Source organism: Cebus imitator, unplaced genomic scaffold (assembly GCF_001604975.1).
Source record: "Cebus imitator isolate Cc_AM_T3 unplaced genomic scaffold, Cebus_imitator-1.0 Scaffold36, whole genome shotgun sequence".
Classification (NCBI taxonomy): Eukaryota; Metazoa; Chordata; class Mammalia; order Primates; family Cebidae; genus Cebus; species Cebus imitator.
Window position 1 is genome coordinate 2,118,985 of NW_016107351.1, and position 12,959 is coordinate 2,131,943.

The window sequence follows — 12,959 nt, forward strand, 5'->3', positions numbered from 1 at the left end:
CCGGGAAATTAACCCTTTCCGCGCCCCGAGCCCAGCGCGGAGGGAGCCGGACCCCCGGCGGCCCCGAGCCCGGAGGGGCAGGGCCTGGGCCCAGCGCGCACCGGCTCCTCCTGCGGGCTGGCGTCCCCCGCGCGGTCGTGACTCCGCGGCTGCCTCCCGGGCACAGGTAACTGGGGCACGGAGGGCCGCGCGTGTCCCAGGGGGCCAGGAGAAGAGGCCTAGGGACTCAGGGCCCCTGGGGGTGTGGGGGTGTCTGCCAGCTGGGGCTCAGGCTTGTCACGGCCTCTCCTGGGTCCGGGCCTTGGCATGGGAGGCTCCTTCCCAGGATGGGAGCGGTTCTCGGAGCCCTGCCCAGCCACCAGCAGCCGGCAGGGATGAGAGGGGAGCAGGGGCCGGTCCACATGACAGAGCCCAGTGAGCAGAGACTCAGAAGAGATGGGCCTTGGTGGGTGCCCAGATCCCTTGGCAGTGGGGGCCTGAGATGACACTGTCAAGCTGGCTGCAGGGGACCTGAGCAGGCCTCTTACCCCCTATGGTCAGTGCACCAGGCAGGGCACGATTGCCCACAGCTGCCTGGCCTCCTGGCTGCAGTGGGCAGCTGGGATGGGCAGAGGGGGCTGGGGACAGCTGGAAGCCCCGTCTGTCATCAGGAGGCTGTAGGCTTGCTTCGCCTGCTTCTCCAGATCTGGCCCCTGCTTGTCCTGAGTGGGAGATAACCTCTCCCACTCCCCACCCCCCCCACCCGGTGCCATCCATGCCCCAGGGCCAAGTCCCACCCACGTGTCCCTGGGGCTCTGGCACAAGGCTGAGCCAGCCTAAACAAAGCGTGTTTCCCTGTGACTCGCTCTCCTGTGTCTCCTGGAGTGGGGCCGGTGCACACAGCGCGGCAGGGATGCCTGGGGGTCCCCTGGGCCAGTCTGGGTCTGAAGGCGTTTCCCCAGGGGAAGGGGAGCCGGTGGGAGGTCTGTCTGTTAGGCTTAGGGCTGTGGGCGTCACTTGCTCACAAATGACTTCCTGCAGTGACCCCTGGGGCTCAGAAGTCCCTGTGTGGTGGGCAGGCGAAGGCCCAGAGCCCAGCAGCTGCTGTAGGCGCCCAACGGCAGGGGGTGGAGGAGGCTTGGGGCCGGTCCCCATGGCATCTCCATGCCAGGCATGGCCCAGGGTGCTTGGTCTTTTCTGTCCCCAGAACAGAGGGGACCCTTGGCCCACACCCTGCCTTGGGGCCCAGCCTTGCCCTTCACCCTGAGAGGCCCCTTCCCCCGCCCCCGAGCAGCACCAGCTCTGCCCTTCCCTAGGTAAACAGCTGTGATCTGAACAATTCTAATGTGTCCGTTCAATGACTTAGAGGAGTTGTTGGCGGCAAGGGGCATCTCTCCTCCGCGATACGCTGGGCCACAGCTGCAAGCACCTGCTGGGCTCCGGGTCCCACGGCCAGGAGGGGCTGCCCAGGGTGCTGGTGCCAGGGAGTGGGGGGGAAGAGAACTGTCCTTCAGATTAAGGGGCTGGGTCTAGGCTCTGCAGCAGCCCCCATGAGGGGGTTAGAGAGGAGAGGGGGCTCCCTCTGCCTGGCCTTGCCTGTGAGCCTCGGTTTTCCCATCTGTAGCGTGGGCTGCCGGTGCCTGTGGTGGGCTGGGGTGGGCTCAGTGCTTCGTGAGCACTTGGCTCTCTGTGCTGGAGGTGACGGTGCCGGGACAGAGACCCCCAGGCCCCGGGCTTGCTGCAGCTCCAGGCTGGCTCCTCGCCATCTCCAAAATGGAGTGAGCTGGTTCCTTCGGAAGCTGCTTGAGTCTGTGGGGACGCCCAGAGGGGAGGGGCCTGCGCCCGTGGCTCTGGCAGTTGGCTTGTGTGTCACTCAGCATCTGGGGCAGTGCCAGCACCTGGGCTTGGGGGTCTCGCTGTGTTCGCCAGGCCCCGCCCCGCCGCTGGGCCAGCTCCTTGTTCCCCACAGGAGCTGGTGCCAGTCTCCACAAAGGTGACGGCAGTTGGGGTACAGGGTGCAGAGACGCCCGAGAGTACAGGGCCTGAGCTAGAGTGGAGGCTGTGGGCACAGACTGTGGGCTGCCTGGGCCTCTGACCCTCCACACCAGGTGGATGCAGGCAGGGCAGGGGCAGAGGGCACCTGGTCCAGGAGCCTGCTTGAACACTGGGAAGAGCTGCCTCCTCTGGGGCCCAGCTCTTCCCCCAGTTCCCTGGCACTCAGGAGCGTGGGTAAGTGACCCTGGGGTATTTCTTGGCAGCTGCAGCCCTCCAGCCTCTGTGCTGTGTGGCCTTGGGCTACTCACCCAAGCCCTCTGAGATCCGCTCTGCATAAGTGAAACCTCGCTCTGGGGAGACTAGGGTAGGCAGGGGGCCAGGAAAGGCAGGATGATGGAGGTGACACGTGGGCAGGATGGCCAGGTCCAGGCTGGCAGGAAGGGGATGCCATGGCCTTGAGCAAGCAGGGGTCAGTCCTTCTACCTGAGTGCCCCAAGGGTTGGGGCTGACATTGTTGCTCCCCAGCCTTCACCCACCCAGACGTGGCCTCAGGTCACCGTGGTTGAGCCCTGGGGCCTGGCATTGTCCTAGGCTGGGAGTGGGCATGGGACGCCACCTCGCTTCGGCTTCTGGAGGGGCGTGCTCAGCCTGGGGGGGGTCATGTGCTCTACCCCATTAGGAGCAGGGGTTTTCCCTGGGGCCACCTCTGGTTTGCTGAGGGGCCCTTCTGTGACTGCCTCTCCATGCCTGCTTTGCTATCTGTAAGGTGGGAATGGCTGTGATGCCCAGGTCTGAGGGGACAGCAGTGGTGCCCTGAGCTAAGGGTGGGTCCCTGGGCAATGGGCAGTGCCTGTCAAAGCTGACCCCTGGCGCAGAGCCGTCACTGTTGACCAGTAGGCAGGGCCTGGAGTTTGTGGAAGCTCCCGGAGGACATGGCACCCTGGATTCACCATCTTCCCCACCTCCACCTCTCTGCTGTCCCTCGGCTCACATCCTGTCCCCTGCTCAAGGCCTCTCCCTGTATCTGGCCCGAACCGGGCACCATGGGGGTTCATGGGAGAAGAGCCTGTGGCTGGCCATGGTGCTCACTCAGAATTCGTGTGAACCGGACACCGCACAGGGCTGGGCGCGCTGGGCCTCGGGATGATGGCGTCAGTGGGGAGAGGGCAGAGGAGGTGGTGCCCCGGGCCAGGCACGGCTTCAGTGGCAGGGACAGGGCTGGACTCGGGGTCAAGGGCTGAGCAGGAGGCGTGGGTCTGGGTGGTCCCCAGAGTCCTGCCCTGGGAAGGTGCCCCACAGTTGACGCTGCCCAGGTGCCAGGTGTGGGGTCTGGGTGAAGGCAGCTGCTGCCCCAGCTGCCCAGACCACTCCGGCTCAGGCAGCCAGCACCTGCCCTTTGAGCACCTGTCCTCCTCTCGCCCCCTGGGGTCTCAGAGGATGGCCAGGGCGGGCTGTGCCTTTGGGGGTGGGCCTGTCCTCACCCTTCCTCTCAGGTCCCCCGCCAAGACCCTTACGCTGCAGGTGTGCAGGCGGAGGTGGGTTCTTGGAGAGGGTCCCATGGGAAGTCTGTGTGGACAGTGGCCCTGGGGAGTGGTCACACGCAGGCCGTGGGCCCTGGGCATGGGTCCGGCTCCCACCTGCCGTCTTGGGTGCGGGCACTGGGGGAGGGTGTGGGTATGAGGCCCCAGACCCCCAGGCATGGGTCAGGGAGACCATCTCCGTCATTCTGACACATTCTCCAGGAGGCCAGGCTATGCGCTTCCCTCCATGGTGTGGCACGGTGACCCAGAGGACCGGCCTGAGCCCTGGGTGCGCCAGAGGAAGTCACTTCTGCTGGGGGTTCAGGCCCAGCACCTGCCCCTGCGGTGACTGCCCTGTGGGCCTGAGTGCCCCAGAGCTGGCTGGGGTTGGCTGGCAGCCACTGTGTTGTGTGGAACGTTCTGGAAGCTCTGCCTCGTGCCACCCTGCATGTTCAGGCTGCATGGACTCCCCGCCAAGCCTGCTGCCACCCTGGCTCCCAGCCCTGACCCTGCCTTGTGGGAGGGTGCCGCTGTGGGCTGGTGTCTGGGGCCGGGTCGTGCTGTGTGAACATGGACAGGCGTCACAACTGCTCTGTGTCTGTTTCACCTCTGAAACGGGGTCCAGCAGCACCCACTCTCCTGGAGGCTCCTGAGAGAACGCAGGGGCTGCCACGGCAGGTCCAGGGCCGGTGCCTGCTCATGTCCTCTCTGCACTCGCCGGCCACCCCGGCCGCCTGCGAAATGCGCTCCTGGCTGTGCCCCCTGGAGTTACGTGCTGAGTGGAATATGTCACCCCAAGCCCACGCCCACCCAGGACCTCCAAATGGGGCCTTATTCGGAAATAGTATCTTCACAGCTGTGATCAAATTCAGATGAATTCGGACTGCAGAGGGTGGGCCTGATTAAAGCAGGCGGCGTGGTGCTTGTGGGAGGGAGGCCACGGCCGATGCTGGAGCGATGTGAGCGCAGCAGCACCTGGGGCCGCTGAGCCGAGGGGCAGGAAGGACCCCGTCACTGCCTCAGGGGAGCGGCCTGCCCATGCCGCTGTCCTCCTCCGTCCTCAGGAACTGAGCATCTCTGTTCCTTGCTATCTGGGCCAGCAGCCCGTGGTCCCAGGACACGCATCTGGGGGTCTTCTTGGGTCTGAGGGGCGAGCACAGCTGCCTCAAGGTGTCAGGAACCTCTGACTACACCTGGGAAGAGTTATCCTTGGAAGAAAACGAGGGCACGTGCTGGCCCAGCCTCAGAACCCACCAGGGCGCCCGACTGGCCAGCTGGTCCTCTGCCTCCTCCTCTGTCCACGAGGGAGGCGGAGGGCCCGTGTCTGCTCGGACCTGGCGTGTGGCCGCGAGCCCAGCACTGTGCCATTCTTGCTGCCACCGGCCTCCCGTCTCCAGCTCACTGGATTCTTCTGGGATGGGCCTTTCTCGTGGCCACCTGACCCCTCTGCATCCCAGGATGAGGCAGACGGGAGGCCCGCTCGGCCCCTCCCTCGTGGGAGCCTGGTGCAGAGCACCCCCTGTGGCGCCCCGGCCTGCGGTTCTGTCCTTGGCGGCGTGTCCGTGGAGGAGAGACCCCCATCCCCTCCGCAGGCCACGGTGAGTGACAGGAGGGCTTTGGCGTCTGGGCCCCGCTGGGCCTGGCCCTGCAGCCCCTGCCTGCCTTTCACAGAGGAACTCGCGCCAGCAAGCGGGACCAGCAGCCTTGGGCTCCCCACCCCCCGCAGAGGAAGCCGGCAGAGGAAATGAGGGCAGCGGACGGGGCCGGAGCCAGTTCCCATGCACCTCTGAGGACTGTCACAGGAGGCGGCGTCCTCCTGAGTCCCCAGCCTCCCACCGCAGGGACCAGGGCCTGGGGTCAGGGGACCTGGGTTGGGGTGGGCTGGGGTCCTCCTGGGGGTCACTCTGGGGTTGCAGCCGCAGTCAGAGCCACGCGGGAGCAGTACCCAGAGCCCGGTAGGTGGGGTTTTCTGGGAGGGTGCAGGCTGTGCTCCCGCTGCCAGCCCTGCGGTGAGTGGGGGGGCCTGTGGTCAGGAGACTCCTGTTCTGCAGGGACCCTGCCAGAGGCGGTGGCTGTGCCAGAGCGGGCAGGGCCTCTGCAGTGGGCGATTCTGGGCAGCGGGGCCAGATGCTCTCCTGAGCCAGGGCCACTTGAGGGCACCTCTTATGGTGGGGCGTGGCCAGGCTACCCCTGTCTCACCCCCATGGAGGGTGTGGGGGTCCCTGCTGAGGGACAGGAGTCCAGCTGCCCCCACCTGCCAGGGTCCCCAGGAAGACTCCTCCCTGCACCTGGCGTTGGGCAGCCCTGGCCAGCTGGCGTGGGGGAGCCGGGTGGGGGGAAGGGGAGCCTGGTCCGGGATCGGGGCTCTGCGAGTCACCTCTGTGCCAAGGCCACAGTTTGAGGCTGTGTCTTGAGGTCGTTGTGGGAAGAAGCTGGGGACGCTGTCCTCTGTGTGAGGGTCCCTCCGACCAGGGCCTGGTGCTCAGTGGGGCCCTCTTAGTGACTTTGATGGAGGGAGCCTGGGTTCCCTTTGCACTTTGTCCTGTGGATTCTGCAGCTGGCAGGGCCTGTTTAGGGTTTGGGCTTCTCGCTGAGGCCCACGTGGAAATTCCTCGAACCCCCCTGGGAAAAAGGCGTCCGGCTTCCTAGTGGCCGAGGCACACACAGGCGGACTCTGGCCTCTGGGGGCGCTCCAGGGCTTCTCCCCAGTGGATTGACCCGAGAGCCCCCAGGACAACACCCCGGGCCATCACTCGCAGGCCGCGGGCGCCCTCCCAGCTGCTTCGCGTCAGGCATCTCCCTCGCTCTCTGTGAATGAGACTCTGTTTCGGGCTGTTCCGTGGGCTGCTGTCATGGGCATTCGTGTGAGGGCCCATTTGCTGAGAGGTAATTCACATACCAAGACCCTGCCCATGTCCAGTGGGCAGCTCGGGGCTTTCCCGCACGTCCAAGGCTGTGCAGCCATCACTCGGCCAGCTTGGATCATCCGTGTCCCCGATAGGAGCCCCGTGCCGTGAGCATCACTCCCCATCCCCTGCCCTGGCCTTGGAAGCCACCCTCTGCTGCTGGTCTCTGGGCACTTGGCCTGGACGTCTGCCTCATAAGCAGGGTCCTGTGGCCTTGGCCTCTTTGGGCCTGCGGTCTGGCTGTGTGTCCAGTGGCCCCAGGGATGGGGGTGCTGGTCTGTGGCTGCGGTGGGCACTGTCCAGGGAGCTTCTAGGCGGTAGTGCCATTTTGCCCCTATCCCCATGGACAAGCCTCCACAGCTTCCCCTCCCGCCAGGGCGGGTTGCTGTTTTTATAACACCAGGGCTTGTGACCACGTGGGTGCTGCCCGTGGTGGTCTTGCCTGCCTTTCCCTGACGAAACATGCAGCGAGTGTCTCCAGCGCCTGCCCCGCGCTCCCGAGCCCCTCGGGTGAGTGCCTATTGAAGTCATTCCGTCCGTGGTTTGTGTCTGGCGTCGGGCAGCCCTGGCCAGCTGGCCTATGGGAGCCAGGCTCAGGGCGGGGGGCAGGTCCAGGGCATGAGGCCTTGGGTCTGTGCATGGTGAGAGGTGGCCTGCTGCTTCACTCCCTGCAACCCCGTGCAGGGTTGATGCTAGCAGCTCCCACCTGGAAATGGACCGAGGTGGGAGCAGGGGCGTCAGGGGCCGGCACATGCCCTACTTTCTTTCCCAGGGAGCTGGGTGCAGGTACTGACCAGCAGCCGCCAGCTCAGGCACCTTCTCTCCCTGGGAGACTGCTTGGATTCCCTGCGGCCCCAGGGCAGGCATCCCTCAGAGCACCTCCTGGGCCCAGGGACGACTGATGGGGAGGACAGTCCTGCTCAGACCCTAGATCTGGAGGCCTGGGCTCTGCCCTGCCCTCTGCCGTGGGGTCTGGCGGGAATGGTGAGACGCTCAGCTGCCACTGGAGCGCGAATGGGTGCGTCAGATTCTGTTTTATTTTTCCCTCTGTGACAGGCGGCCTTGCAAGTCCTGTCTAAAAATAACTGCGATGCGTGGCCGCCCTGGCCGTGGACCTGCCCGTTTCCTCCTTGGCAAGCCTGCGCCAGGCAGCCCTCCGCCACTGCCCAGCTGGCACTGAGTGGGGGACTCAGTCCGTGCAGGTCCCTTGGGGGCCAGCTGGGTGCCGGGCGGCGTCAGGGCCAAAGTGCACAGGAGGGTGGGCCCCTGGGAAGGGCGGGACTGCAGGCTGTGGTGTGAGGGGACAGCCAGTGTGAGTCGAGGAGCAAAGAGCCAGGGCCGTGACCGAATCCGGATCCTGTCCCTTGGGGGCTCCTGCACTGTCGGGGTCAGCGTCCTGGGGAACTGGGGGCACTCCAGGTGCCTGCCCACCCTTGGACCAGCCTTGGGGTGGACCTGGGTATCTGGTGCTGCTGGAGGCAGGGCTGGCCTGTGTCATGCGTCAGCAGAGGGGACGTCCCTCTTGAGTGTCCAGCTGAGGGAACTCGCTTCTGTTCCTGGGCCGGGCTGGGCACCCATGTTTGATTGTGGGGCTGGCTGTTGAGGGACAGGAGAGGCAGGCTTAGAGATGCCAGGGTAGCAACCCCCGGGGACGTGCAGGGGCCCTGCAGCAGAGAGAGGGGCAGGTCCCCACACTGCGGGAGGGCTGGGTGCCCACCCCGAGGCTGCCAGCGTGTGCAGTAGGCATGTGCATGGAGGGGTACGTGTGCGTGTGTGAGCACAAGCAGCCCTGGCTGGCAGGCGAACATGTGTGCATGCGTGTGCGGGAGTGGGTGCAGTGAGCGAAGTGTTGGGGGGACCCAGCCCGGGCCCGTGGACCTCACTGTGTCCTGGGCTGGAAGCTTACACTTTACGTGGCCTCTCGTAAAAATAACCGTGGCCGGCCTGCCTCCTCATTAACCAGGCATGGTGGTGCACACCTGCAGTCCCAGCTTCTCAGGAAGCTGAGGTGAGAGGATGGCTTGAGCCCAGGAGTTCGAGGCTGCAGTGAGCTGTGATGGTGTCACTGCACTCCGGCCTGGGTGACAGAGTGAGACCCCATATAAAAAGAAAATAATAGGTAAAATGCATTAAAAAGGGAAATGCATAAACCCATGCTACTCTGGTCGGTGACCGTGTGCACCTGGCTACATCACTGCAGTTGTCTGAAATACTGTGATGATGACCTCAGTCTCTTGATAAGATCCGTCAAAACCTCGCTGGTCACTGCCACTCGCGCCGTCGCCCACAGAGCCAGTATCTTGAGAATTTTATCTTGCCCAAATGCAAATGTACAAACGGGGCATCTCTTCATTTACGGAGGAAGTTCAAGGTTTCTGTGCACAGCGCAGCACCGTGATCATGCACGTTCGCAGAGTTGGACACGCAGAAAGTGCATGAGAGGAAAGAGAACCCTCTAGAGGTCCACACAGTGTAGCCTCCGGCACAGGAGATCACGCAGAGATGAAACGCGGAGCACAGCGGGCTGTAAGGAGCAAAGCTGACCATTCACAATCCTGGGAAAGGCCGGGCGTGGTGGCTCACACCTGTAACCCCAGCACTTTGGGAGGCCGAGGTGGGTGGCTCCTCTGAGCTCAGGAGTTTGAGACCATCCTGACCAACATGGTGAAACCCTGGGTCTACTCAACTGCAAAAATTAGCCAGGTGTGGTGGCAGGCACCTGTAGTCCCAGCTACTTGGGAGGTTGAGGCAGGAGAATTGCTTGAACCCGGGAGGCTGAGGTTGTAGTGAGCCGAGATTGTGTCACTGCACTTCAGCTTGGGTGACCGTGACACTCTGTCTCAAAAAAAAAAAAAGGAAAAAAACTAAAAGGAAAACAAAATTCGATTCATGACAGGGGCAGGTGACTGGCAGTTGGCACAGAGATAGTCCCTAAGAGCTGGCTGGCTTTCCGACCACGTGTTGACGTTGAGCATTTCAACAGATAGCTGCTTGCTTGCTTGTGGGACGTGACTCTCCTTGGAGAACACGCTCACATTCCTCTTCTATGTGGCACTGCTCTTTTTTTTTTTGAGACGGAGTTTTGCTCTTCTTGCCCAGGCTGGAGTGCAGTGGTGCAATCTCGGCTCACCGCAACCTCCGCCTCCTGGGTTCAAGTGATTCTCCTGCCTCAGCCTTCTGAGTAGCTGGGACTACAGGTGCGCACCACCTCACTGGGCTAATTTTTGTATTTTCAATAGAGACGGGGTTTCACCATGTTGGCCAGGCTGGTCTCGAACTCCTGAGCTCAGGCGCCAAAGAGCCGGTGTTGCTGTTTTTGAAATTGTTCTGTGATTCGGCCGGACCGCGTGAGCATTCCCATCAGATTCTCCTGTCTTTTGTGCCGCGCTTCGGGTCGTTTGGGGTGCGGGAGGTCCATTTGCATGGGCTGCATACACAGACCACAGATTCGGCGGGAATAGTGCTGTGTGACGGAGCAGCAACGCCGCCACAAAGCGTCCTGTCATCCTACCACACACCCGTCTTTTCGAACTGTTGGTAACTTCCCCGGCTTCTTAGGGCAAATGCAGCTGTTGATTCCCTGCGAGCTCCGGGGAAGGAACGCCCACGCAGGCAAATGACGCAGCTTTAAATGGAAGTTCTGGCCTCATCTGAATTTTCCACTCAGTTTGTTGGGTTGAGCAGAAAAGACAACTTTATTGGTGACATCTTCAAATTCACTTTTAGAAGCTTTGATCACACCTAATTTCAAATCCATCACTATGGTGTGGGGGTTTGATTGAAATTCATTTTCTTCCACAAAGTCTACCAAATCTTCAAATATTGATAAGGTGCTGTACTTTTCCCAGCTGTCAATACAGAAACAAGCCTGGAAAGCTCTAGAAGTTTCTAATCCAACAGGGGCATGATTCGTATATAGCTAATAAAAATCAGTGGGGCTGGGGGCTGGGCGCAGTGGCTCACACCTATAATCCCAGCACTTTGTGAGGCTGAGTGGGGTGAATCACCTGAGGTCAGGAGTTTGAGACCAGCCTGACCAACATGGTGAAACCTCATCTCTACAAAAATACAAAAATTAGCTGGGCGTGGTGGTGGACGCCTGTAATCCCAGCTACTCAGGAGACTGAGGCAGGAGAATCGCTTGAATCTGGGAGGCGGAGGTTGCAGTGGGCCGAGATTGCACCACTGTACTCCAGCCTGGGCGACAGAGCGAGGCTTGGTCTCAGGAACAAACAAATCAGTGGGGCCGGTTTCAAAGGCGCCATCCATTAAGCGAAGTGAAGCGTGCGCTGGTTTTCTGGTAGATTTAGTAGTAAATATTAGACTGCATCTTCTCCGGCAGTCAGATCCCCACCCAAGGACAGCCGAGCTCACGGCCGAACGTGCTTCGTTAGGGGAAGGAGTGTTGCTGTCAGCAGGTGTCCGTTTCTGAGGTTGCTGACCCGGCTGAGTTCTTCTCTGACCAAGGACTTTCGTTGTGGTTTGTCGTTTTTTTGAGGCAGGGTCGTGCTCTGTGGCCCAGGCTGGAGTGCAGTGCTGCAATTGCGGCCACTGCAGCCTTGACCTCCTGGGCTCAAGTGATCCTCCCACCTCAGCCTCCCGACAAGCTGGTACCACAGGTTCGAGTCACACTGAACATACTGTACGAGTCGATTCTTAAATTCTTGTAGAGACGGGGGTCTCATTATGTTGTCCAGGCAGGTCACAAACACCTGGGCTCAAGTGATCCTCCTGCCTCGACCTCCCAAAGCTCTGGGACTACAGGTGTGAGCCACCACTCTTGGCCAAAGGATTTTTTTTTTTTTTTTTTCTGAGAGTCATGCTTTGTTAACCAGGCTGAAGTGCAGTGGTGGGATCTCAGCTCACTGCAACCTCCGCCTCCCAGGTTCAAATGATTCTCCTGCCTCAGCCTTCCAGTAGCTGGGATTACAGGCACGCCACCATGCCCCGCTCATTTTTTTAAAAATTATTTTTGGTAGAGATGGGGTTTCACCATGTTGGCCAGGCTGGTCTTGAACACCTGACCTCCAGTGATCTGCCCACCTCAGCCTCCCAAAGTGCTGGGATTACAGGTATGAGCCACCGTGCCCCACCCAAAGGCTGTTTTTTGAAGGTAGGCATGGCACTGCCTGTAAGGGTTGGAAGTTGCATGTGATCGAATAATTTGTCAGGGAAATTTGTATTTTTTGCCTGTGTTTTCACTTCTTCTATGATTGAGTTGACACCCAAATGAAGGCCTCCCTTGTCACCCTGGCTGCCATGTGCATCTCCTTACAGGACACTTAATTTCCAAAGAGAGACAATCTCGGGGTCGACGCTCTGCCTAACATGATGCAGCCGCCTAACATGATGCAGATCACGGCGATCGTGATCTGGGGAGTCTGGATAATGGTGTTGAGGTTGTGTCTTTTGGGATCATGATGCAGGCCCTTCCTTGACCTCTTCTGGGGTGGTTCCGGTTCTCGAGGTCGGGGTGTCTTTGGACACAGCCTTTGTCCTGGGAGGCTGGGGGGAGATGGGCCCAAATGACCTGCCAGATGGGGGAGGCCCGGGCGTCCGAAGAACTGGGTCTCGTGGTGGCCTGGTGTCAGGTGGCCTGCTGCCCCGTGGATGCGTCTGAGCCACAGGTGTGTGCCCGCCCTCGGGAGCCGTAATTCATAGAAAGGTTAGTGCTTGATTGCAGCACCGGGTCTGTCCTTTCATTTCTGGGGGATGAATCTTTCCACCTCACCTCCGGGATGTGGGGGGAGGGGTAAGGGGTGAGCCAGGTGGGGGTGGGCTTGGCTGATGCCTGGCCTCCATGTCTGCTTGGGAATTCTGTTCCTCTCTGTTCTTTGTCTGCAATCTTGTGCAAACGTTTGCAGAGAAATTCTGTTCCCAGCCCACAAAGCTCTGTCCGCCACCCCAGTGGTTTGTAGAGCGCACAGGGTACCCCTTCCTTCCGCTGCCCCAGGAACCCCAAGAATCTTGCTCCTTACTCCAGCCTGCAGCTGAGGGGCAGGGGTATTCGTGACAAACACTGGGACCACTCTGGGCCCCCCAGGAACGCTGGCCTGACCCCCAGCTGAGCCGACACCCCAGGGCCATCTGCCCTTGACTCAGCAGCACGCAGGCCAGGATTGCGCCAGTTCCTTCCGCACGGGATGCTGTTTGCATCACCAGACAGGGGAGGGGACCCTGGTGCCGAGAGTCCTCAGATGCCCCTCCGAGGACCACCTGCCCGCCACCCAGGCCGAGAGGCCCCCGTTCCCTCCAGCCTGCTGACCATCCCTCGTGCCCACCTTTCCATGTGGCAGTGCCAGGGGTGTCTCAGGGCCCCAGAAACATCAGATGAGGAATGAGCTCATGGTGTGACCATGTCTCGCTGTGATAGGAGAGTCCCCAGGATAGCCCGTTGTGGAAATAGTGCCTGTTCTCGGAGGGTCTGAGCAGCTTCCCCGAGGGGGCATCTCTGGTGGTTGAGCACCAAGGAGGTCTGGGGGAATGGGCAGTGAGCTGTTGGGGATGCTGAAAAGTAGGATGGGGGGCACTAGGATGGGGGAACCATTGGATGGGGGGA

General features: G+C 61.4%; 1 protein-coding gene across 6 annotated transcripts in view; it reads left to right on the forward strand.

Moving 5' to 3' along the window:
* The window catches only part of AATK (apoptosis associated tyrosine kinase), a 44,198-nt gene that overhangs the window by 158 nt on the left and 31,081 nt on the right, over positions 1 to 12,959 (forward strand). The window contains exon 1 of one of the 6 annotated variants that reach the window (XM_037737199.1): positions 101 to 166. The exons of 4 other annotated variants lie outside the window; for them this stretch is intronic. The gene's annotated coding sequence lies outside the window, so the exon portion shown is untranslated. Of the gene's footprint in view, positions 1 to 100; positions 167 to 5,288; positions 5,450 to 12,959 lie in introns of those variants that run through there. One more of the 6 variants, XM_017524919.2, reaches the window with a different exon arrangement.